The sequence below is a fragment of the Anabrus simplex genome, chromosome 3 (assembly GCF_040414725.1).
Source record: "Anabrus simplex isolate iqAnaSimp1 chromosome 3, ASM4041472v1, whole genome shotgun sequence".
Lineage (NCBI taxonomy): Eukaryota > Metazoa > Arthropoda > Insecta > Orthoptera > Tettigoniidae > Anabrus > Anabrus simplex.
This window is the reverse complement of record NC_090267.1, coordinates 406506249-406533236: the sequence shown is the minus strand read 5'-3', so window position 1 is coordinate 406533236 and position 26988 is coordinate 406506249.

Here is a 26988-nt window from a genome sequence, read left to right as displayed (position 1 = left end):
AACATGTTGTCCCTTATGTTCTGAGGAATGGAGTTCTATGTTGCCCTTCGAGGCATGATAAGATGATGAAAGTTGTTGTTCCAGCGGTTCTTGTACCTATGATCTTCAAGTATTATCATGAGACCCCATTAAGGAGGGCATCTTGGTACCTTTAAAACTCGTGAAAAGATTCGTGATATGTTCATCTGGAAAGGTATGGACGGTGAAATCCGTGAATTAGTAAAGGCATGTAAATCCTGTTTGCTTAGTAAACCGACCATGTCCACTAAGGTAGGCCTTTTGTCTTCTCATCAAGCGTCGCGCCCCATGGAGCGCCTGTATATTGATTATGTGGGACCCTTCCCCCAGTCAAAGGGGAATGCCAATAAGTTCATCTTTGTATGTGTAGATGGTTTTACTAGATTTTCCTGGTTATTTCCGACTAAGCTGGCTACCGCTCAGTCCACCATTTCTTGTCTTAATACTATCTTTGCTTCTTTTGGTCCTTGTCAATACATAGTTTCCGATAATGCTAAGGCTTTTACATCTAATTTATTTCGTAAATTCTGTTTTGACTTATCCATCTCTCATGTAACTACTTCTGCTTATTACCCTCAACCATCTCTGGCTGAACGGGTTAACCGTAATCTCAAGTCCGCACTCATTGCCTATCATCATGAAGATCCTTCCAGGTGGGACACGTCCCTGCATTGGATAGCTTTTGCTTTGAATTCGGCGGTTCATGAATCTCACAAGTTCACTCCAGCTTCTTTAATGTTCAAGTTTGTTCCCAACTCGCCGCTCTCTAACCTCTAGTCTCTGAATGACATTCTACCCGAGATAATAGATCCGGACAACATTAAAGATCTTTGGAAGAAGGCTAAAGCCAATCTTAAAGTGTCTCATGAAAAGGTTAGGGAAAGGTATGATCGTGGACGGAGACCCACCCCTTTGAAGGTAGGTGACCAGGTTATGGTCAAAAATTTTGTTCCCGCGGGCAAGCTTGCCCCCAGATTTCATGGGCCTTGTATCATTCTCGATTTTCTTACGCCGGTTACCTTATTGTTAAGTAATCCAGCCACCGAGAGGATATTTAGGGTTCACCTGTCCCAGGTGAAACCGGTGTAATTTTGTGTTAACTTGCTTCATATTATTTTGAAAGGATATGAAGGTTATATTTTTTTTTGAGTTTCACTTTTATGGCATTCTGCCCCTTCTATAATATTTTGGTTTTAGATGTAAGCCTTTTGTAAAACCCGCCCCGATCCGTTAAACTGCCATCCTGTTCTTGCCACGGCCATTACCACGCTCCCGTCTCCTGCTCCACCTTACACTGTGGCTTAATAAGATTAAATGCCACGGATATCTACACGCCGCTGGCCCCTCAACCTCTCCATAATGCCTGTGCCTTCAAAAAGACGATGGTCCAACACAATTCTGCCGCCTAGCCTTAATGTTTCAGTGCCCCCGCAGCCGCGCAGCGCCGTGCAGCAACTGGGGAGGGGGATGGGCCCCCTCCTCTCCAGCGAGGACGACATGTGCACGGCGAGCCGGAGCTCTCCTCCCGGCCAAGGCTGATGTGCGGCGCACGACCTGCTACTGGCCCGCAGCCTGTATATGTTCACCGCGGGCGCGGCGTGTTTCAACACTCTGCTCCCCTCATAGTGCGGGCGAGCGGTATCTCAGGGTACTTAAGGGGTCCGAGCGGCCTCCTTTTGGACGCAAGCTGCAACGGCCGGTCCGGCCATCCAACTTCATCAACATCAACTACATGGACGGTTACTATAAGAGATAACTACATTTGGGAATTCAACCGCAATATCTGATGGACATTGCAAATTTTTCCTTCACTTTTAAGTAGTAAAAGCTTATCTTCAGAAATTCAACTTCTATAAACCTAAAGACTTCACTTCACCTCCAACAACAAAATTTTGGAACCGAATTAAGAAATTTCTCAAATACTTCTGCAAGTTATCTTAATATCAACATCAAAACTTTGAACTTATTTTCAAACTAAAGTTTATGTTCTTCTGTGTTACCCCGTGGAGGAACTTTTGGGGGGGGAGGTCTGTACCGGGCGGTACACCTCCACACCGTTTATTTAAAAGTTGCGCCAGTTGAAACTCCTCTTCTGGAGGAAGTCTGAACTTTATCTACGGTCTTAATTTCCAAATTTCTCAGAAGATGTCACTACCTGGAAATTTTTGAGTTTGTGAACTGTGTCATTTTCGACGTACTTTTGTCTTGCTTGTATTAAGAAGTGTGAACTTTCTCTTCTAGAGTACACTACTGAAGATCAACAATAGTGCACCCTAGTGCGGAGTCAAAGAACTATTTTGTTGGAGAAAATTTAATTTCAGGAGTTTGTTCTTTGTTAAATTTCTTTCTGTCATTGTTTAAGTTGGCAATATTTACCCCTTTCTTCCCCTTGTTTTGAATGTATCCAATCACGAATTTTTTCAATTAATTTCTGACCAATCTGGTGTATCTTTCCCCAACTTGAATCTGTTGCGGGGTCCTACCCAATAAAATCTTTGTGGGAGGGTGTTTTCTTTCCCCTAACGCCTAGAACTTTCTGCGAGAGTATTTAAACTGCTGATTTTAGGGTCTCCGGGCCACTTCTGTTCCATCTTTCAGTGTATTAAGTACATAGCAGGAGGCGGGAAGCGCCTCTTTCCTCGGCAGCGGTCAACAATAAGGTAATGGCCGATTAATAAATTTTTTTCTTTGCCAGCTCAGCAGTTTAACTTTCGGGGCAGGTTCTAAGCGTTCCCCTATGTAACCTTTTCCTAAAATGTAACTTCTCTTTTCTTCTATTCTCTTGTAAAGCGACATACTGGGATAGAGAGTGTTAACCCTCTCGAGCTCCCACTCACATTGTTTGAGGTGAACTTATTTTTCGCAACCTATTCTTCAGTAATGTAAGTTAGTAGTTTCTTAAGTCACCTCTGTAGTATGGGATTAGCCCTTGCATCAGTGGCCTTAGAGCCAAAATAGGTCTTAAAGACAAAGTGTATTAGGAGTGCAAGTTCGCCTCCTCTCAAATTGGGATTTTAGAGGTCATGTTTTAACTTTCTTGTCATTTAACAGACCTCAGTAGATTGGGTATTTTGCCCCTGTGTATATGTCCTTTGAGGACGGCTTAAAGGTGGAGTTCGGAGTGGCCTATGATAGGCTTGTATTTTAAGGGGAAGTTGCCCTTTTTGAAAATTGTGTTTCTGCCTCAAGGAGGCTTTTGGATGTAATTGGAAGCCGGTGTTTCTGGCATGTTTGGGGGTTTTCGGCCCCTTTGTTGTATGGTGTTCATTGTAAGGTTGGGCTCATGGCTCAAGAATTATGTTTCTGACCTTTTGAAGCCCCAAATGGGGTACCTATGTAAATGTATTTGTCAATCGTGTTTCGGCTACTAAGTACCTGTTCTATTTGTTGTTACCTAATTTTGAAAAGAAAATATAACCTTGTTAAATTTTAAAATTAATTTCACTTTAGTAGCTTGAGACCCCTTCACCACCCAGCACCTTCTTTCATGCATAACTACCACCAAAACACGGTAACAATAATAATAATAATAATAATAATAATAATAATAATAATAATAATAATAATAATAATAATAATAATAATAATGATAATAACTCCCTGTCACCGGGCGAGTTGGCCGTGCGCGTAGAGGCGCGCGGCTGTGAGCTTGCATCCGGGAGATAGTAGGTTCGAATCCCACTATCGGCAGCCCTGAAGATGGTTTTCCGTGGTTTCCCATTTTCACACCTGGCAAATGCTGGGGCTGTACCTTAATTAAGGCCACGGCCGCTTCCTTCCAACTCCTAGCCCTTTCCTATCCCATCGTCGCCATAAGACCTATCTGTGTCGGTGCGACGTAAAGCCCCTAGCAAAAAAAAAAATAACTCCCTGTCTAGACGAGAGGTAGAATGGTGGTTATCGGATCTCAAAATCGCAAGTTGAAATCCAATGGAAGTAGAAGGGTTGGGAAAGTTCCATTTGGCACTAATGTTGTATGAAGTCGAGATGGAGAAATCTTCGATGATGATGATGATGATGATGATGATGATGATGCTTGTTGTTTAGAGGGGCCTAACATCTAGGTCATCGGCCCCTATGGTACGAAATGAGACGAAATGGGATTACAATTTAAAAGTACAAAATTCATCCACTGACCCGAATTCAAAACGTGATGAAGAGGAAGGAATGGATGAATATGAATTTAAAACAAGCAGTGGATAAGATGCGCAATGCCTCACATTCCCAGAAGAAAATGTTACTGACCAAGGGACTGCTTCCAAAGCCCAATCCTGAATCGATGGGGCTTGTCTGAATGGGTCAATATCAATGTCAACGATGCCGCATAATGGCACTTATCGGCAGTAAAGGAGAACCATGATATTTCTCAAGCTAATCAAAGGTAGCGTAAACTCACGGTGTTCCAAACATTAAGGTACAACTCACAAGTATTGTACGTCGTAAAGGTAACGTAGACCTATGGTGATTCACACACACAATGGCGCCACTCATAGCCAACGCAAAGCGATGAGGTTCCTCACCTAGGTGAACTAATCACGGGCGCCGGCATACCCGTGGTGTTCCTCACATAGTGGGTACTAATCACTGGCAACGCAGACCCACGGTGTCGCTCATATAGTGGTACAACTCACAGGCAACGCCCAGACCCGTGGTGTTGCTCACATGGGTACGACTCACGGGTACTGGAAACCCACACTGAACCTCGCTTGAGTGCTACGAATCACAAAACTATTCAGTACCTAACAGAGTGGTACTACTCGAAAGTAAAAGCGATCCATGGTGTTCCGCGCGTGATGGTACTAATCAAAAGTAGTTTCATAGTTCTAATACAATCAGCCCTTGGTCGCCCCTTTTAGTCGACTCTCACGACAGGCAGGGGATACCGTGGGTGTATTATTCGTCTGCCTCCCCCACCCACAGGGGGTGTGTGTTTGGTCCGCGAGAGGTATTTTATTTTCCTCAAGTCCGCCGGCAAACCGGTTAGGACCCCCGTATCCGCCACCTGGGACGCGCCACGTGGGAGTATCACCTCTTACCCTGCTACGCCTGCGTAGCAGGTTCGTGGGGAGAAATCTTCAGTGAAACATTTGGTATTTACTCAAAACAAAATTTAGCCATAGACCGCTCAAGTGGAGATCCTTTTATCTGCCATTTGGTAACGTAAAACGAATCGTGAGGAAAGTAATACAACATTATTGTAATTAGGTTAAATTAACATCGTATGCACAAACAATAAAGCATGTAATCATTCTTCTTCTACTACTACCAATAATAATAAATTCGTGTGGTTATTTCAGACCGGTAGAGACCTGGAAAAACAGACCATCCGGTGAGAGTGAGCGACATCATACGAGGTAAGTAAATTATGCATGATTGCAGTGTTGAAAAAATGTAGTATGTGTGATGCATAATTTGCAAGAGTGTTAGAGATGGGAAAGACACCCAGCCCTCCAGCAACAGATAAGTTAAAGATCCCATGATTCGGTCAGGAATAAAACCCTCTAGTTTAAACACCATCACGCTGGTCATTCAACGACGTATTCGAACATGGACGAGATTCATTTGTAAAAACCTTAAAGACAAATTACCCGACCTTTGTCTAACTTACTTAATTACTATATTACTTCATCTTCATGAATAGGCTATTAAGCCTGTTTCCAACATCAGACTCTATGCCAACTCTTCATGAGTCTACCGATGATTTTTATTCCAGTAGGATGATATTGAGGGGAAACTTTCTGAATTATCTTTCAATTCAAACCCAGAACTTGGCTTTTCGCGAATAATTCTTTCCACTTTAAGAACTCCTATCATTTCCTGATTTGAGATACGCATTCACTGTATTTTGCTTCTGTTGTATATTTCATTTTCACGTATCATTATTATAAATCAGAGTTAGAATAGCTATGTCCGGCTCCTTGGTCAAATGGTCAGCGTACTGCACTTCGATTCAAAGAATCCTGGGTTCGATAACCGCTGGGTTGGTGATTTCAACTCCGTATGGTTAAATTTCTGGCTCAGGGACTGGGTATTTGTGTTAATATATCTATCCTCATGTGCAAATAACATACCACAACAGAAATCGAATTTCAAGTATCACTAGTTCATTCCAAACAACTTTTATCACTGCGTGGTAATTGAATGAAGATACTGCTTTATATTAAATTAGCTGGTGTACCCGTGCTTCGCTAGTGAATTCTACATTGCATACAGAATTTTAGATGAAGGCGCCTTCCCATAAAGTACCATTTCATCCATCGTTAATAAATTTATAGTCTAGACTGCAGTGTTTTATTCCCCTACTTCACATACAGACTTTCATTAAATTCGGTTCACCCGTTTTCTCGTGGCTCGGCACTGATGTGGACTTAGTAACAAATACCTAAATTCATGAATATCTATGTTATCATAGTTGGTACAGTAAAAAATGTATAAGACATAAATGATCGGAAATGTAGTTCTATATAACAAATAACATATTTTTTTAATATTTGAATTTTAGGCCTTCCCTTAAACTAGACCTACCATTTCACTTGGCGTGAATAAAATTATTTATATCCTATATTGTAGTGCCTTATTCCCCGAATTTACATACCGACTTTCATTCAATTCTCTTCAGCCATTTTTTCATGATGCGCATACATACACACAGATGACGGAAAATTAAAAGTGCATTTCCTTGTTACTCTGGACACGACCGAAACAGAAATGCCATTCCTTCTTAATTCTTAATAATGCACAGCAAAACTATTTTGTCCGCCTCCGTAGCGAAACGGTTAGTGTTATCAGCTGCCGTCCTCGAAGACGCGGGTTCGATTCCCGGAACTGCCAGAAATTTAAGAATGATAGGAGGGCTGATATGTGGTTGAAATGGTACATGCAGCTCACCTCCATTGGGGGTGTGCCTGAAAATAATTGCACCACCTCAGGGTGAGGACACGAACTTAGTACAAATTCTTTCCATCCAAAGTAGCTGATAACCCTAACGCTGAATTAATATACGAATTTATAAATATCTCCTGTAATCTATATTATAACTCGAGCAACTTCTAAACTACGGTATTTCTGGATAAGAATACCAAGCTAGAATAATAAATGGCGAGACCATCTGGCGATCTTACTTTACTAGCATGTAGGATGGAAGAGGTATTCTGTTATGTAATTGTCAGACTAAGATGTGTCTTCAGATAAATAGGTTCCTAGCATAAAGTAAACTCTCGTTGGGGGCAACAGATATATGAACATTATGGATGACGTGGAATGGTAGTTTTGTCCTTTTCAAACTCAGCAACCAGGAATTAGGTACGAGAGCCAACAGCATGACATTTTATAGCAGTAATAACTACTCCTTCCTTCAGCACTAAACTCCGAGTGCTAAGTGGACATTCAGCATTTAAACTATATGAACTCATTACTTGCGGCGGAAATAAATGCAACAGCGAGCAAGCATTCTAACATTTTGTTTCTTATTTACTACTGATTTTAACGTCGCACAAACACATTTCGGTGACGAAAAGACGGCCGTAGCCTTAATTAATTACCTGATGAAACCATAGAAAACCATCTTCAGGGCTACCGACAATGAGATTCAAACACATCATCACCCAAACGCAAGCTCACAGCTATGTGACCCTAACCGCATCGCCAACTCAAACGGCCAGCATTTGAAAAAATAGTACTGTGTAATAGAAAGACATAATTTAATGTGGATCAAGGAAGTAATGTCGAATTCTCCTTTAAACGATCGGAACTATAAAAAACGGATATTCCAATCTCCATATCGTAAATTTATCCTCCATTCATCATAACAGAAGTCTGGCTTCTTGAGTAAATGATCATCGGGGCGTTCGATTCAGAGTGTGCCGGGTTCGATGCCAGGTCGGACTTGTGATTTTATCCAAATTAATTTCTCTAGATCGGAAGCTGGTTGATTTTATTCGTCTTAATACATACCTCTTCATATAATGCACAACATATCACACTATCAAGCACCAAAGGCACGTAAGATAGTGTTTCATTCATCCACTTAGGGTTGGCGTAAGGAATAACATCCGACTGTAAAACAGGACACAATACATCCGTAGCGCTGGCCTCAAATAACTGGTAAAGTATTGAAAATATTGCAATCGATGAAAAATAACTTATGGTTCCCTTCTGGGAACTTAATTTTTTTATATGAAATCCGAAGGCAGGAATTATACAAGTGGAGATAAATGCATCCCCTAGTGCACGGTCCCTACATTGTCCTACACAAGAGGCTTGCAGTCGGGTATGCAGAGTCAACTTCGGTCACACGTCTCTACTCCGACTGACCAACTGAGCATCGTGAGCGACGGGTTACAGCTCTGCATTCGGGAAACGGAGAGAGACTCATTCGCACCATCGGCTGTCCTGAGAATGGTTTTCTGTTATTTTCTGTTCTCTTGCACTAAGGCGAATGCTGAGACAGTTCGCAATATTGACCACGGCCGTCAACTCCTTCATCTTGTCCAAACATCTTCAACGAATCAAATCTCCCTGGTCTGAGGGAGGGCGTAACCGTCTAACAGACCTACCGTACCTCTTCAGCTTTCGAAATGAAAACTTTTTGTTAAAAAGGAAGCCATATTTTCCAGTATCGACTTAGTCAAATGAGACATAAAACTTTCCAGTCTGTCAAACACACAAAATTTTACTATAAATTTTAACACAATAAACATACCTGTAAGTTAAACAATACACACTATTATACAAAAATAATGAAAAAATAATGAAATCATGAAAAAAATGTACTTATCTGGATTGCCGAAGCTTAGTTCGTTGTCACCAAACATTATTTTACAACAGTCATTATGTTAATACGGTGATGATTGAGTTCTTATAAAATCACCATTATTTGTTAATACTTGTTCATATTATCACCTAATTCTCTATCACTGACAAGTTTACACAACATAAACAATACTGTACATGTTTACACATGATTTAAGTGATTTGATAGAATCTGAAGATGTTCATGTAGAACGAAACATGCCATTCTTTCCTTAATAGTGTATTTTTTACAGGCATGTTTATTGTGCTATAATTTATATTTGTATTTATATTTTGTGTGTTTGACAGGCCGGAAATTTTTGTCTCATCGTAATGAAAACATTTTTTGTAGTAGTAGTAGTATCACAATGGAGAACCAGCCGCCGGCGTCTTGGAAACGTGTATCCAAATGAAGAGCCCACAGCTACACTGGGGCGAAACGTTGGTAATTTCAGGAATGGAAAGGCCTAAAGGGGTCAGGTCAGGAAAAAGGAAAATAATAAGAATGGAACAAAATTTCGACTTTCTTATGTCTAATCCGAAATAAATACGAAGTATGAAGCTATACACTGAAGATTACAGACAAAATTATTTGTAAAAATTACAATTGAACTAAAATTAAATGTAATATTAGATTCACTGCCAGCATGTACTATACAGTGCATTTTTTAACTCTGCGTAAACTCTAGAAAAAAGAATTCTGTTGTTGAGCTTTGGTAAGTATCACTTAAGTTGAGTATCATTTAGAGAAATACCGATCACCAAGATTGTTCACTTGTTTTTCTTTTCACGTAAGATACTAGAAGGCACCATGGGTAATTTTTCCATCTAAATTAATAAGAGAGACATTTGCCTTAAAACTTGTGTTATTATGGTTCTGTGTGTATAAATTAGGAGAGGATAACATTATGAAGAAAATGTGATCACTATGTTAGGTACGATCGTGGAATGCTGGGGGTGCACCTTCATTACGGCTACGGCCGCTACTTTGCCGATATTAACCTTTTACTGTCCTAACGTCGCCAAACTCCTTCCAAGTGTTAGTGCGGGGTTAAACCGGTAATAATACAAAATGAATACCAGGAATTTGAAGTACGTACATCTTCTAGGATTCTGAATAATGAAATTTTTCTCAGTTCTTCATTTGCATACGTTATTACGTGAAGACAAGTGCACCCTACTCCCGTTCTTCAAACTTATCTAACTACCGAACTCAGGCTAACCACATTTATGTCAACCCTGTCTACCATGGCGACGGACTGGCCTCCAACAAAACTCTTCATCTGCATAAATTGTTTGACCCGAAATCCGTACCTCAGGAGAGGAAACGTTAATTTTCATCGAACCAACATTTCCATCTCATCTCCTTTAAACTGAATCACTCATTATATCTTTCCTTTTCACATACAACTCATAAAGCTGACGGTGAGTTTTTCCTGGATATTTTGTAAACCTTTACAGCAAAACAGATGAAGAAACACGTATCATAGACAGTGGTCTGCTTTTTTGCTAAGGAATTAACCTGTTACACATTTGGGAACGTATGAAAGAACAGATGTGCCCAGCTGAGTGGCTCAGACGGTTGAGGCGCTGGCCTTCTGACCACAACACTTGGCAGATTCGATCCTGGCTCAGTCCGGTGGTATTTGAAGGTGCTCAAATACGTCAGCCTCGTATCGGTAGAATTACTGGAACGTTAAGGAAGTCCTGAGAGATTAGATTCCGGCACCTCGGCGTCTCTAAAAACCGTAAAATTAGTTAGAGAGACGAGAAGCCAATAACATTATTATTATTATTATTATTATTATTATTATTATTATTATTATTATTATTATTATTATTATTATTATTATTATTATTGGGTTTATTGAAACACTCTTCTGTATCTTAGTCCACTCGAAACAAGAGGCCGTATGTTTATCTACACCATACTAGCTATCACGTTAAACCATAAACTTTCTTGCTTTTCCATAACGAGTTTTCAATTGGTGTACTGTCAGACTGACAAACACGAATTGGGCAATTCTTAGTGAAGGCAGGCACAATTAGTGTAATATGAAAATAAAAATGGCACAAACACCCGAATTGCCATGGCCTACCAAGCGACCACTGCTCAGCCTGAAGACCTGCAGATTGCGAGGGGTCATGGGGTCAGCATGACGAATCATCTTGGCCGTTATTCTTGGCCTTCTAAAACGGGGCCGCTATCTCACCGTCAGATAGCTCCTCAATTGTAATCACGTAGTCTGAGAGGACCTCGTAAGTAAATGGAAAACCCTCGAAAACTGAGGAGTGCCTGTTCATAAGAAATTTGCGAGAAAACACAAGAAACATATAATACACGGAACGTACCCATGATCAGGTATAGTACAACTTTTAAGGAATTACTCATTTTTGGTCTGGATTGCTAATGGCATTCGATAGTATCCAAATCCTGCAGTGCATTTGCGTGAAATACCATTTTCTGTGGAAGTAGAAATAGCGCCTTTCGAACAGACATTCCTGAATTATCTTCAGAAATGCCGACAATAAGATTAACTTACTGTAAACTCAGTATCTCCCGAATGCAAGCTTACTGATACACAAGAAAATCCGCTCTGTTGGTAGATGTATAAGATCTCTACTATTGTCACAGACCTTACGAGACGCAGAGTTGACGGAATTTCGTCACGTAGTTCTTTAACGTGTCTAAAACAAATTACACGGAGTTGTCGTATTCAAACTCCCTCAAATGCCACCGACCTCAAGCAAATTCAGTCCATCTTCGAAAGATAAATGCTATGACTAAATTACTACACCACAAAGGTCAGATCACACCTTTAAATATTCAGATATAGTCACCAAATAGTAACATTTAAAATGGATTCAGTGAGGCATGATTTAATTTTTAAGTATTAAAACTAAACGGTTTACGTGCTTTCAACTCTCGCACTCGTAAGTCATAGACTCACAAACTGAAGGCAGGAAGAAATCACACAGAAACGCACAGATCATGGAAATTTGCTCTGAAGGGATTGTTAATCATTTCTGTAAACCTACTGACGAAAACCTTTCTCTTTTAAGACCCTTCAACAATAATAACAAATATATTATTACCTCGGATGCCATACATACAACAAATACGAAGAATACAACGAGTAGCCCTCGTTGACAGGTTTAAAAATAATGAAGTTCCGCCGGAATGATCGGATCAGTTAGTAGAGTGCGAGTTAAAGTTCGAGGGATCGGTTCTTTATTAGTCCGATGGTGTCTGATGGGGTTCCAATAACCAAGCATTTTGTACTATTGCATCAAACCTTTGCTATTTACTCCACTAAATGCATTTAAATTAAATAATCATAACTTGCTACCATGTCATTATTATGATGGTAAACGGGGCGAAATGTCATATTGTGAGTTTTACCAAAAGTCCTCTCATTTTTTATGAATGTGCTGATGGGGCGAAAATTCCTCATGGGGATCACTGTAAGTACCTGTAAATGCACTGTAAATAGGTGCTAAGTATAGTTCTTCGTCGGGGTAATCATTGAAACGGGATTGTAAATAAAGGTGACAGGTTTAGAGGATATTTAGGGGTTGTAGTAAGAATTTAAAGGAGAGGGCATATAAGTCACTAGTATGAACACAATTAGAGTATGTTTACAGTGTCTGGGACTCTCGCCATGATTAGAAATAATCCAGAGAAAAGCAGCATGATTTGTTCCGCTTGTTTTCCGACAAAGGAGCAGTATTACGAAAAATGTTGAAAACTTTAGACTGGGAGGACTGGGGAATAGGAGACAAGCTGCTAGACTAAGTGGTATGTTACGAGCTGTCAGTGGAGGGTTGACGTGAAGAAGGCTGGTGACTGTTTGATATTTAATTCATATTCCTCCCACCACCACTGAGTTCGTCCTACTAGTATGATACTGGATACTGAATCCATGATACGGAAGTCGATGTAAACGCATAAATAACTATAACATCTTGTCAATGTATACTGATTGTATATAAAATTGAATATGTATGGTACACACAAGTAACGTTGGTGGATTTTTCTATGAAATGTGAGAAAAATTGAGGTAAAATTTATGGTATTTGTTATTCATGGCATATGTCTCCTTTAGAGCTCCACTACAATAACAAGCATTTTATACCACGTCAGTACAACAATACAAGTTACATCAAAATTATTGAAGATTTTATCAACATATTTTAAGAATTTGATAGTAGCCTCCGTGGCACAGGCAGCAGCACGCCGGCCTCTCACCGCTGGGTTCCGTGGTTCAAATCCCGGTCACTCCATGTGAGATTTGTGCTGGACAAAGCGGAGACGGGACAGGTTTTATTCCGGGTACTCCGGGTTTCCCTGTCATCTTTCATTCCAGCAACACTCTCCAAAATCGTTTCATTTCGTCTGCCAGTCATTAATTATTGCCCCAGAGGAGTGCGACAAGCTTCGGCAGCCGGCATGATTCCTGTCCCCGCCGCTAGATGGGGGCTTCATTCATTCCATCCCTGACCCGGTCGAATGACTGGGAACGGGCTGTGGATTTTCATTTTAAGAATTTGACATACACATACTAAGATTAGATTTTACTTAAGTTCGCGTTTTCTGGACACCAGTTCTATGAATCCGGGGAATATCTAAGAACTTACGTGAAAGCATGGATTTTACTGATAGATGAGCAGTATGATTGAGTAAAATAATTTTAAAAAATAATGAACTTGACAGAATGAGAAAATCCGGGAAGAAATTGGAGTGGAAAAAATGAATGATAGAATAGAGAAGAGCCGACTAAGATGGTTTGGGCACATAAAGCGAATGAGCGACGAAAGAATGCCAAAAAAGGTGATGGAAATGCAAATCCAAGGAAGGAGAGGCCGTGGACGACCACGATTGAGACGGAAGGATACCATCCAACGCAGCATTATAGAAAGAAACTTGGACTGGGACACAGTGTTGGAGGAGGAGTGGTGGAAAGACCGAAGAAAGTGGAGAGGAACCATATTTGCCCCTACCCGGCTACAGCTGGATAAAGGGAAATGATGATGATGATGAATGAACTTGACAGGAATACACTTGATGCATAAGAGGATATTTATTAACATAATTTTAACGCACATGACGTTATAGTATCAAACATTTGGTCTACCGAAATGAAATATTTCCTGATATAATTTCATTCTAGTGTTCATCTTTTACCGCGACGCTTAAAACAAAAACAAAAAAAAAATTACAGGTAGAGGTTAAGTAATATTGTGCTCCATTGAAGAAGATGGTTGTCCGTCATATTTTGTACTGCGTCCTGGTTTACAAGTTTATGACTAAAAGGTAAACCCGAAAATGATCTCATCGCTGTGATAACAGATAACATGAAAAATGAAGCATGTTACTGAAATTTTTTCAGGAGGAGTTCGGACAGTTAGGTCTCGGTTGTATTACAAGATTTTTGTATTACTTGTTTTACGTCCCACTAACTAATTTTTAAGGTTTTCAAAGACGCCGAGGTGCCGGAATTTAGTCCCGCAGGAGATATTTTACGTGCCAGTAAATCTACCGACACGAGACTGACGTATTTGAGCACCTTTAAATGCTACCGGACTGAGCCAGGATCGAACCCGCCACGTTGGGGTCAGAAGACCAGCGCCTCAACCGTCTGAGCCACTCAGCTCGTCAAAAGAGATATAAAGACTATAATTTTTACAATCTTGATTTCATGTCGACTTACTTTTACCAGCATTTCACGAAGTTTTATGAATTTCAATTTTGTGGATTTCCCTTGGACATAATCTATAGTTGAAGGAACTGACTGGTGGGATGTGAAACAGTCAAAACTTAGTGGCTACTGAGATGAATCAATTGTTGACCTACAAATCTCCAATTAAACACAACAGCTAGAAAAATTAATCCATGAAATAACTTGGAAAACACTTCCGAATTTATAACTAATGCATGCTAATTGGATATTTAATGAGGAAGACATGTCACTCACCCACCGCTGTTGTGTCCGCCGTAGCGAAGTGATGTAGCACCTCCTGCATGAGAACACCGGCAGCCACGTGTAGGCCGTGCGTCAGGAGCTGGACAAGAACTGAACACGTGACAACCACCCAACCCCAACCACCCTCGGGGTAATAATGTTGTTTGAGTGTTAACAGCTGTCGAAGATCCGCCACTAGTTTACTGTTGGGACAGGTAGGAACTCGTCCTGATCCTCCTTGTTCATTGGGAGCATCTGCTCCACTATAACAACCTGAGTCAAACTTATCACCGCCGCCCCCACCGCCTCCTGAGCCGGTGGACAATTGGGGTAGTGATCGAGAGCGGAAGAGCAAAGATGCTAACGCAGGAGGGGATGGAGAGGCATCCGCAGAAAGTACATCCGGGTGTAGAATACCGCCACCTTCTTCTTGGTTTGAATCCTCCTCAGCCGAGCTTCCCAGCCTCGGCATGGTCCTCCGGCGGGAGGCGGCATCATCGCGACTACATCCTCCTTTGGCGGCGGGGCACGAGTGGTGCACGCACTGCGTGTCTCCGAACCTCGGCACGATGTACGGCAACTGCCCGACAGGATCCCGGATTTCCTTCAGTTTTAATCGGATCAGTTTTCACCACATATCAAAATACTGAACGGACGATAAGAACGCATTGTAGCCTCTGACAATCTATTTTGATATTTTTCACATTCATTGAAGAATTAGCATCATAAACTACCATAATTTGATATAACTTCCACTTCAAAACTTTATATTGCAGTCAGGTTGAACTTAGTGAAGATCAAAATAAAAAGTAGCGTTCCAAGTTGGTTCTCTTAAATTATCAAAATCATTATCACACGTACTACAATTTAATTTAGTAAAGTATGAAGAATTGTTTAAATACTTTATTTACCTACAAATATGACTAATTAAAGTGAATATGAGGTTTATAATCCAAATGTAAATTATGTACACGCTCTTGTAGCGAATCGACACAATTTTCTTGAATTATAAAATGATGGAAATTAACTTCAAGCTAACCGTTAGTCCAGAAAAACATACATCCCTTGCAATTAAAATTATAATACTTAAATATCTCGCATTTCTACGTAGCCAACCATGACCTAGGTCACTTAGTTGAATGTTGACACATGCGTTTCAGTAACAGTTCGTATACCAGGGAGAATTTTTGTATGAAAAAAATACACTGTTGTGAAACTAGTAAATAAATTATATAGAAGGTCACAGTGGGAAGGTTGGTAAATGATTAATTCAATTATCCGTGAAGTACGTGATTGATATACTGTTTGTCGAAGGCCACTTAACTTAAGGAAATCAGGCAGGCAACACACGGAAGGATAAGCACACACATCCACTCGCTGGCATGGCGGGGAACAAGGAACACGTGGCCTCGCGCTGACCACGCCGTTACTAAGGTGATGTAGCAAGCTAGGCCACGTCCGGCGAGCGCACTAGCTGAGCGCGTACTGCCAGCCTTGCCGACTCAATGACAGCAGCAGCAGCAGCCAGCGACCCCTTCCTCCCGCCACCCGCAGCACATGGGCTGCTCTGCTAGGTCGGCCGGTACAGTCCCCAACAGAACACCTCACATTAACACATCACGCCAGGTGACGATTAGCAAGGTAAATTAAGGCAAGAAGAAATTATTGTTTGAAAACAACAGAAATAAAAACATGAATGGTGACCATATCGTGGATTCAACGTCCCACACAGCACAAGTCAAGATTCTCCAAACTGATAACATAATTTTATAATATCCAAATCAACATGATCCCTTTTAAGAAGAACCAATTTGGTGTCGCACTTTACAATCAAAGAAAGACTTTTTTTAAGCAATTTGCTTTACGTCGCACTGACTCAGATAGGTCTTATGGTGACGATGGGACAGGAAAGGGCTAGGAGTGGGAATGAAGCGACCATGGCCTTAATTAAGGTACAACCCCAGAATTTGCCTGATGTGAAAATGGGGAACAACAGAAAACCATCTTAAGGGCTGTCGACAGTGGGATTCGAACCCACTATCTCCCGGATGCAAGTTCACAGATGCGCGCCCCTAACCGCACGGCCAACTCACCCGGTACGAAAGACTTTTAGATAACAACAACTTGAAATTTTAGCCTACATACTCATAGTTTTATCTAATTATTGTTACGTGATACTTTTGTCTTGTAGTTTTAATTTGATATTCAACCTATAGTTGATGATGCCCACGATATAAGGACGAAGCATGTACGAATTGATTTTAATTAATTTGATGTTTGTATTGTAAGGCGGGACTTCAGTGTACCATCTTATAAAGTTCATATGTTATCGTCGGTTGGTCTACCACGATGAAATATAACAAAGATTATAATGTATCATTTTTGGGATTTTAGGTCATGTAATACTTATTATATGTTGACGCGTTTCAAATATGGAACCAGGATCATCTTCAGATTTCAGTGGCAGCTGTCACTTCATAGTAACTAGACTAAATATAGGGAGCCCCTGATAGAAATGTGGTTTATTCCAGGGCATCCAGAGTCAAGGAGAAAAAGCAAGGATTAAGGATCATACAGGCACTTATGTCTTCGCCCGACAGAGAATTCTTCTGTGGTATAACATGCCATACATAACGACCAATAATTCAATTTTGATGCAGCTTCTGTGAGTTGTAACGAGAAACAGTTTATATCTAGAATCATTCGTGGAGACTCTGGAATGAAATACGAGTACAATTCTAATGGTGTATTTCTGTCTTGAGTCTGGTTACTATGGAGGAACCGTTGCCAATAAAATCTTTGTTTACTGCTCGGGAAGCCGATCCTGGATGCATTTTTTGAAGTGCGTCAACTTATAATAAGTATTATACGACCTAACATCCACAAAATTAGTATATTGTAATGTCAAGGAGCCTCCATGGCTTAGGCGTGAGCGCACCTGTCTCTCTCCGCTGGGTTCCGTGGTTCACACCCGGTCTCTCCATGTGAGATTTGTGTTGGACATACTGGTAGAGGGACAGGTTTTTCCTCCGGTTACTCCGGTTTTCCCTATCATCTTTCGTTCTAGCGTCACACTCCAACATTATTTCATTTCATTTGTTAGTCATTAAACATTGCCCCAGAGGAATGCGAGAGGTTTCCGCAGCTGGCACAATTCCTATCCTCACCGCTGGATGGGGGCTTCTTTTAACACATTCCTGACACCGCCGAATGACTGTAAACAGGCTGTGGATTATTATTATTATTATTATTATTATTATTATTATTATTATTATTATTATTATTATTGGCCTTCGTGTTTACAATCAGCTTTACATCGCGTCAACACGTGCCATCGTGTCGTCTTATGGCCACGATGGGATTCTCGAACGGATTGGGTATTTTAATCGCGTCTAGTTACTTCCTCTGACTGGGGGACTGGGTATTTTTGATTGTACCAAGACACTTTCCTCCTCATACTCGCCCAAATTTCACACTACTAACTACCACTGAGGCACGCAATAATGAATACGTCCCTCCACACAGGGTTGACGTCAAGAAGGGAATTTGACCTAAATTGGAGTAAAATCCAGTCGCACCCACGACCCCACCAGCGTGTGAAATATGCTGTTGAAGAAGACATAATAGTAAGGCAATCCAGAAGGAATGTCACCTAATTATCATCACTAGTTGGTAAAATTATACTGATAACAACTTAAATTCCACTGTGCGTCATACTTACACGAAATACCTCTCCAATTATTACTGGAAGAAGATTCATTTTAGTAATCAGAAAGGCAAGCAGCAGCACAGGTAGAGTGAACCTGTCGTAATCCTACCTGAAAAGAAAAGAAAAAGGTGGAAATTAGTGACTGACGTCTAACGCACTATCATAAAAAGGCAGCAAATTAATCCCATGCTTCTGCATCACTGATAAGTAGCAAATAATATTACCTTGAAGGGAGGTCATAAGGTACAACGTGTCAGGTGATCAGGAGGAGTGAATCACCAATAACCTGTGTTCGTCTGTACAGAACTAGCTTTTTCTTTTCTCTTACAAGCTGCTTTAAGCCACACCGACACAGATAGGTTTTATGGCGACGATGCGATAGGTAAGGGCTAGGAGTGGGAAGGAAGCGGCCTTGGCCTTAATTAAGGTACTGCTTGAGCATTTTTCTGGTGTTAGAGTGGGAAACAGCGAAGACTATCTATACAGCTGCCGACAGTGGGGCAGAACTAGCTGATGGTATCGATATGGCATACTTCACAGAAATATCGCAAACATTTTGCTAGAAATCATGAACTTCCAAGTACGGCTCGGCCAAGAGTAAAACTTTCAGAGAGTACCTCACTTTTCAGAGTAGTCCATATACTGTGCTTACTAGCCTTTAGCAAGATTTTATCGTCTCTGTTGATACATTAAGTACCTGGGTTAAAACTAACATTATAACTCAGTGCATTATTTTGTGATCGTACGTGAAAACATGGAAGCTCACAGCTGTGCGGGCCTAACCGCGCGGCCAACTAGCTCTGTATTACTATTATAATTAATAAATTCCCCGTGATCTGCGTATAGGTTGTCAACCAGGTGGCAGATTTCCCGTCAGTTGTTATCATTCTTTCTTAAATAATTTCAAAGAAGTTGGAAATCTATCGAACATCTCCCTTGGTAAATTATTCCAATCCGTTACTCTCCTTCCTATAAACTAATATTCGTCAGAAAATGTCCTCATGAATACAAACTATCATGTCCTACATTTAAAAACACCACTCAGCCTTATTATGAGTTTGAACCCCACTGGCGGCAGCCCTGAAAATGGTTTTCCGTGGTTTCCTATTTTCACATTAGTTAAATGACAAAGCTGTTCCTTAATTAAGACCACGACCTCCTCTTCCTTCCCACTCCCTGCCCTTTCATATGCCATCTTGAACAACGACCTATCTGTGACAGTGCGACGTACAGGAAATAATAATAATAATAATAATAATAATAATAATAATAATAATAATAATAATAATAATAATAATAATAATAACATACATCTTCATTATAGACCCATATTCCTTTAAGCGTTCAGTCTGCAAGCCTCTGGGGATTTATTAAATACCGTTACTATCCTCTATTAGTAACTAGTTCTGTGACCTCGTATAGTTCCATACCTCTTGTCTTTAAATTATTCAAAACTGAGTCTAACCATCATCGTCTTACCCTCCAAAATAGAGTCCATTAGTCTCCTGGGTAACCTATCCTCTTCCATTCGGGATGGTTGCCTAGTTGTGCTTTCTCTTAAAACAATAATTACCACCGCCTCCACTCTCACATGCGTACAGCTCCATCTATGGAGTTTATTCCTAACTTAGCCTTTATCACCTCATTCCGTGTACCTTCCTGCCATTGTTCCCACCTGTTTGTGCGTACAATCATTCTCTCTGCTTCCATATCTATTACTTCTAACTTTTGTATATAATAATAATAATAATAATAATAATAATAATAATAATAATAATAATAATAATAATAATAATAATATTTTCATATTTCACTAACTACATTTTACGCCTTTTAGAGGCACCGATGTGCCAGAATTTAGTCCCGCAGGAGTTCTTTAACGTGCCTGAAAATCTGCTGACACGGGGCTAAAGTTCTTGACCACCTTGAGATACCATCGGATTGAGCCAGGATCCAGACTGCCAATTTGGGCTCAGAAGGCCAGCGTTCTACCACCTAAGCTACTCAGGCCGGCATTTATTGACAGATCGAACAAGAAAAGCATAGAAAACTTTGAAAATGTAATCTTCCTTGGATTAAAAGTCCACCACGACGGAGAATCCCGACCTGAAATAAAGCGTCACATAGTCCTTGGCCACAGAGCAATGCTAAGTCTGAACAAAGTCTCACATAGACTACGCCATCGTGTTCCCCATCACAAAATATGCCTCTGAAATGCAAACGATGGAAAAAGGGCTCACCGAAGGAAGATAGATTGTCTTCGATTTGTGGTGCTGGAGTAGACTGTTGATCTTGCACATTCCATGGACCTCTAAAATCACAAAGAGGTTCGTCCTTGACCGCACGAGACGTAGGATGTCTCTGGAGGGCAAAGTAACAAAACAGAGGCTCTTAATCTTCGGCCATATAGTGCGTGCTGGTTCACTGGAGTCATCAATTATGCCAGGAACAGTTGGTGGCGAACAAAGACCAAGTCGCCCAAGAATCCGCTGGATTGACACCATCAAAACAGACTCGAAGATTAGAACGGAACAACTGAAAGAAGCGGTGCAAGACAGAGCAGGGTTGCAAACCATGCTCCATAAAGTGTCCGATAGTCGACCTTGAATGAAAGGATAGTGATGGTGATGATGATGATGATGATGGTTTTTATTATTCTTAAATAAGAAGAAAATAGCATCTTATGCGGAGTCATGTTACTTGCTTTACGTCCCACTAACTACTTTTCCGGTTTTCGGAGATGTCAAGATGCCACAATTTTGTCCCGCAGGAGTTATTTTACGTGCCAGTAAATCTAGCGATACGAGGCAGACGTATCTGAGCACCTTCGAATACCATCGGACTGAGCCAGCAACGAACGTGCGAAGTTAGGGTCAAAAGAATGGCGCCTCAACCATCTGAACCACTCAGCCCACCAAGACGTATTACACACTCCAACAGCCTATAACTGAAAATTAATGTTACAAAATATACTGGAATTCCTTTGTCATTATTGTCAGGACAAAAGCTGTTATTAAACGGGACCTCATTTTTACAGCGTAACAACCATTGGTTATATCAAACTCACATAACTTTTAAACTAAGGTTCAATTAAAATCCAGCAAGTAGGCCTACATGGAACTGGCAGCAGAAACTAAACGCCCCTGGACATTATCAAATATTTATTGTTCATGTAATTGCGCTCTCATGAACTGGAATCTTACTAGAACAGTTCCATATAACCGTCCGTTCTACTGAACCGATTTGCTTCAATTTTTATAATATAATATTTATTTTTTACTGTGCTATACCATTACTTAAGTGTTATGTCTGTATTTATCTTACTGTGCCTAGCTATAAGTTCTTCTCTTCGTTTTACGTTCAACAATTTTTCTCGTTTCTTTAGCCTTTATTTTTTTGTTTTTGTTATGTTGTGTCTCTAATTATGTTAGTTTTTAATTTTTTCCTCTCTATTTATCGTTAGATGTTTTATCGTCATTATTCTTCCACTTTTCTTTATGCTTGCCTTGTGCTACTCTATTGTAAATATGTATTTCATTGCGGAACTCTGTAATTCGGCTTCTCGCTGTTTTGGTTTCCCAAATAAATAAATAAATAAAAAAACAAAAAACAAAAAATAAATAAACTTGCAAGTGAATCATGAGACATTGATAGGTCTCTAATTTCAGCCTACGTCAAGTAATAATAAAATTAAATAATTAAATGGTCACTCCAATAACTGCAGGCGAAAGCTCACCCTAACCCGCAATACATTCTGTATTTAGCAGGTTGCCAAGCGACTAACAATTGCATTAATATTCTGATATATGTGATTTTCATCCTTAGTAATGCCATTGCATGCAGACATGTTTGATTACTACCTGTCAAGCCAGAGAGTGTACAGTTCATCTGATCACGGAAGAGTACTATTCCCTGCTAGATACTCTTTGATCCTCTAAACTTTCCCAGCTTCCAAATATATTCAACAGATGGCAGAGCGTTCCTAATAACTTACACGGTGCTAAGAGAAAAAGGTCTACGTACAAACAGACCCCATCATGACATATACAGTAGACATTATCTGGGAGCACCTATCGAAGGATAACCTAGCTACACTAGAAATAGTGGAGTCCATGTATCTTTAAAAAATTCTCTGCCTGGAAAAAAACGCTCCTTGGAGACTAATCAACGAGCTCACAAGACAACAGTTCTATACAGAACTGTGGTAGAAAAAAATTAAATTGCCTTCTATGACACAATACTAAGTTTTACATCAAGAACTCCAGGAAAACAAAGTGAATATATGGATAGAATTTCACCAACAGACGTTATGATGACGTCAGAATGCATTAATTCTAACTACGAATTGCGGAATACCATAACGCGCTTCTTATTAATTGTTCAAAACCGAGCTCGATAGATGCAGTCGCTTAAGTGCGGCCAGTATCCAGTAATCGGGAGATAGTGGGTTCGAGCCCCACTGTCGGCAGCCCTGACGATGATTTTCCGTGGTTTCCCATGTTCACACCAGGCAAATGTCGGGGCTGTACCTTAATTAAGGCCACGGCCGCTTCCTTCCACTTACTAGGCCTTTCCTATCCAATCGTCGCAATAAGACCTATCTGTGTCGGTGTGACGTAAAGCAAATATAGCAAAAATTGTTCAAAAAACGAAAAGTGCAGGCAAAACAATATGACTACGACAGGCATATGAAGACGAGTTATCTGACAGATTTATAACGAATGCTGCGGAGCAGCACTGGTCATCTATTTTTTATTTTTTGTTTGCTAGGGGCTTTACGTCGCACCGACTCAGATAGGTCTTATGGCGACGATGGGATAGGAAAGGCCTAGGAATGGGAAGGAAGCGGCCGTGGCCTTAATTAAGGTACAGCCCTAGCATTTGCCTGGTATGAAAATGGGAAACCACGGAAAACCATCTTCAGGGCTGCCGACAGTGGGATTCGAACCCACGATCTCCCGGATGCAAGCTCACAGCCGCGCGCCTCTACACGCACGGCCAACTCGCCCGGTGGTCATCTATTATTAGTTTAACCGGCCCCGTGGCTAAATGGTTAGCGTGCTGGTCTTTGATCACAATGGTCTCGGGTTCGATTCCCGTAAGGGTCGGGAATTTTAACCATCATTGGTTTATTTCGATGGCACGGGGGAAGGGTGTATGTGTCGTTTTCATCATCAATTCATTCTCATCACGACAAATCTCACAATAAAAGATAAAATACTTCTCTCAAATATCTGGGTACCTTCTTGGATGACCAATGTAACTCCAAACGGCAGGTAATATCTATAATTGAGCAGGCCAGGAAACAATTCATTACCATGCAGAAATTCTTTGTGAGGTCAGAATTCGTAGGATCCGCTGCTATATATTTTCTGTTCTCCCATATGGATGTGAAAGCTGGACTCTGGATCCAATCATAGAAAAATGTATTGATGCCTTCGAAATGTTCCTGTTTCGCCGTCTCTTGCGGATATCCTTGGTAATGAAAATCTCAAATGCCGACCTCCTTCGTCGGATGAAAAGCAAAATGAACTACTGCTCACCATAAAACAGAGGAAAACACCATCCTAGGACATATCATGAGGGGTGAGAGGCATCAATTATTACAGCTTATTATCGAAGGAAAGATACAGAGGAAGAGAGGTGGTGGTGGTGGTGGTGGTGATTAGTGTTTTAAGAGGAAGTACAACTAGGCAACTATCCTCTATATAACACTAATCAGAGGAAAAAATAGAAGGGATCCGACACTTCGAAAAATGAAGATATCGGTCAAAGAAAGAAGGGCGTGAAAATGAAAGACTCCCTAGCCCTTGCAAACCTAATAGCGTCGGGGTCGGAAAAGAACAAGAGTTGACCAAGGGAGGTCGGATAGGATAGATGAAAGTGAGGAGCCTGGCACAAGTAAGTGGAAGCAATGTCAGGACTCAGCTAAGGGCCCCATGGTCACCAACCCACGCTCCAAAGATCAGAGCCCCTGGGCCCCTTTTAGTCGCCTCTTACGACAGGCAGGGGATACTGTGGGTGTTATTCTACCGCCCCCACCCACAGGGGGACAGAGGAAGAGATCTGTTGGGAGAAGAAGAAATTCATGGCTGAAAGACCTTCGAAGATGGCACTGCTGTACTTCAGAAGTGTCATTCCATTCTGCGCTGTCAAGATCAGAATTACGTGGATCGCCAACCTCCGCTCGGAGACGGCGTCTTAAGAAGAAGAAGAAGAAGAAGAAGAAGAAGAAGAAGCAAAGATTTATTTCAAGAAATAATAATAATAATAATAATAATAATAATAATAATAATAATAATAATAATAATAATAATAATAATAATAATAATAATAATAAAGTTTACAACCCTAAGGTTGGTTAGCAGCAGCTCTCCACTCTCCAATTCTACATAAGATTGGCATCCCAGCTCCTCCACCACTTGACAGGTATATTCCAGTCTAGGCCTTCGCCTACAATTTCTTCCTTTCATAGAGTCCTCCAGGATGAAGGCTAGCAAACTATCACGTATGTTTGTATGTCTAGCCCATGTATTTCTTCTTTTCTTCATGTTCATCGACAATCTTGGGGTTTATCCAACTATTTCCATTACTCAGTCATTGGTATTCAAATATGTAAAAAGTAGATCTCAGTAAAAAAGTAATAATTAGTTCTTAATTATCAATATGGATAAAAAATTATACAGGTTAAGTAAATTAATTTTAGTTATTTTTAGAAATATGTATAAAAAATGCTTCTATATACATTATTCTGTAAATTGTATAAAGCTCTTGTATAATATGGTTTGGAATAATAGCAGGCTTCATAGCCTGAGTCCCGCCATATAAGAAACGCAATAAACTAAACTAAACCAAACTAACTTCATCTGTCCAAAGAATTTTCAGTATTCGTCTATACCACCGTTGTTCGAAGGCCTCTACTATCTTCCTCTCTGCCACTCCTAGTGTCTAGGTCTCACTTCCGTACACAAATACCTCCATACCATGTTTTAACTAATAATTGTTCCTCAGTTTTAAGCTATTTTTTGATGAAATCAAATGGCGTATGGCTTTTAGTGCCTGGAGTGTCCGAGGACAAGTTCGGCTCGTCAGGTGCAGGTCTTTTGAATTGACTCCCGTAGGCGACCTGCGCGTCGTGATGAGGATGAAATGATGATGAAGACGACACATACACCCAGCCCCCGTGCCAGCGAAATTAACCAATTAAGGTTAAAATTCCCGACCCTGCCGGGAATCGAACCCGGAACCCCTGTGACCAAAGGCCAGCACGCTAACCATTTAGCCGTGGAGCCAGACAGCTATTTTTTTTATGAAAACAGCTTTCTCTTTTTACCGAAGGCTATCTTTGCCTGGTTAATTCTGCTGATCATATCTTTCTTACTTCGAGTATGAGCTATTATTTTGCTTCCTACTTACGAAAACTCTTCATTGTTACTGAGCTGATTCCCGCGCAGAGCTATCTTTAATTTTCTTTGTTGCCTACTTATCACCATTAATTTTGTCTTGTCTGAATGTATGTTCATGCTATATCCATATGTAAAAGTATTGCCCATTACTATTTTCTTTTTCTTTTTATTCTTAATAATAATAATAATAATAATAATAATAATAATAATAATAATAATAATAATAATAATAATAATGATAATAATAGTCGAAGTGACGTCGGGTCACAGATGTGTACGTCAGTACCAGAAGATTCCACTCTACCTAAAATCCAGGGTGAATCACAAAATCATTTACCCAGTAGCACTCTGTAGGTTGGAATGTTGAATTGTGACAAAGAGATATGAGCATATCCTTCTTGTAATGGAGATGAGATGAGCGCTGTGTGTAACACGTAAGGAATGAAGACGTTAGGAATTCCCTCAAGGTTACCAGAGCCAAGATGAGAGAGGCGAGACTGCACTATATGGACACGTAGCTGGTGCTGATAGACGATCATTTGCGAAATGGGCACTTGAACTTAGTCCCGACGAACAGCCACCCAAAGCGTTGGATGGATTGTCTGCGGGAGAATATGCGACATGCAAGCGTTCACCCATCCGACGCTGCACACCGGGTAAAGAGGAGGGTAAGGTGTAGAAAGGCAGATCCCTACAGTCAAACAGGAATAATAACAACAATAAGAACAACAACAACAATAATAATAATAACAATAATAATAATAACAATAATGGTAGTAATAATGTATAGCCTTGAGTACTTAAATACAAGTACTTTTAAGTCACACTATTTGTCCATTAATTTCGACGTTGCGGCTGTGAGCTTGCATCCGGGAGATAGTAGGTTCGAATCCCACTATCGGGAGCCCTGAAAATGTTTTTCCGTGGTTTCGCATTTTCACACCAGGCAAATGCTGGGGCTGTAGCTTAATTAAGGCCACGGCCGCTTCCTTCCAACTCCTAGTCCTTTCCTATCCCATCGTCGCCATAAGACCTATCTGTGTCGGTGCGACGTAAAGCCCCTAGCAAAAAAAAATTTCGACGTTCTGTTGTCACTGACAGG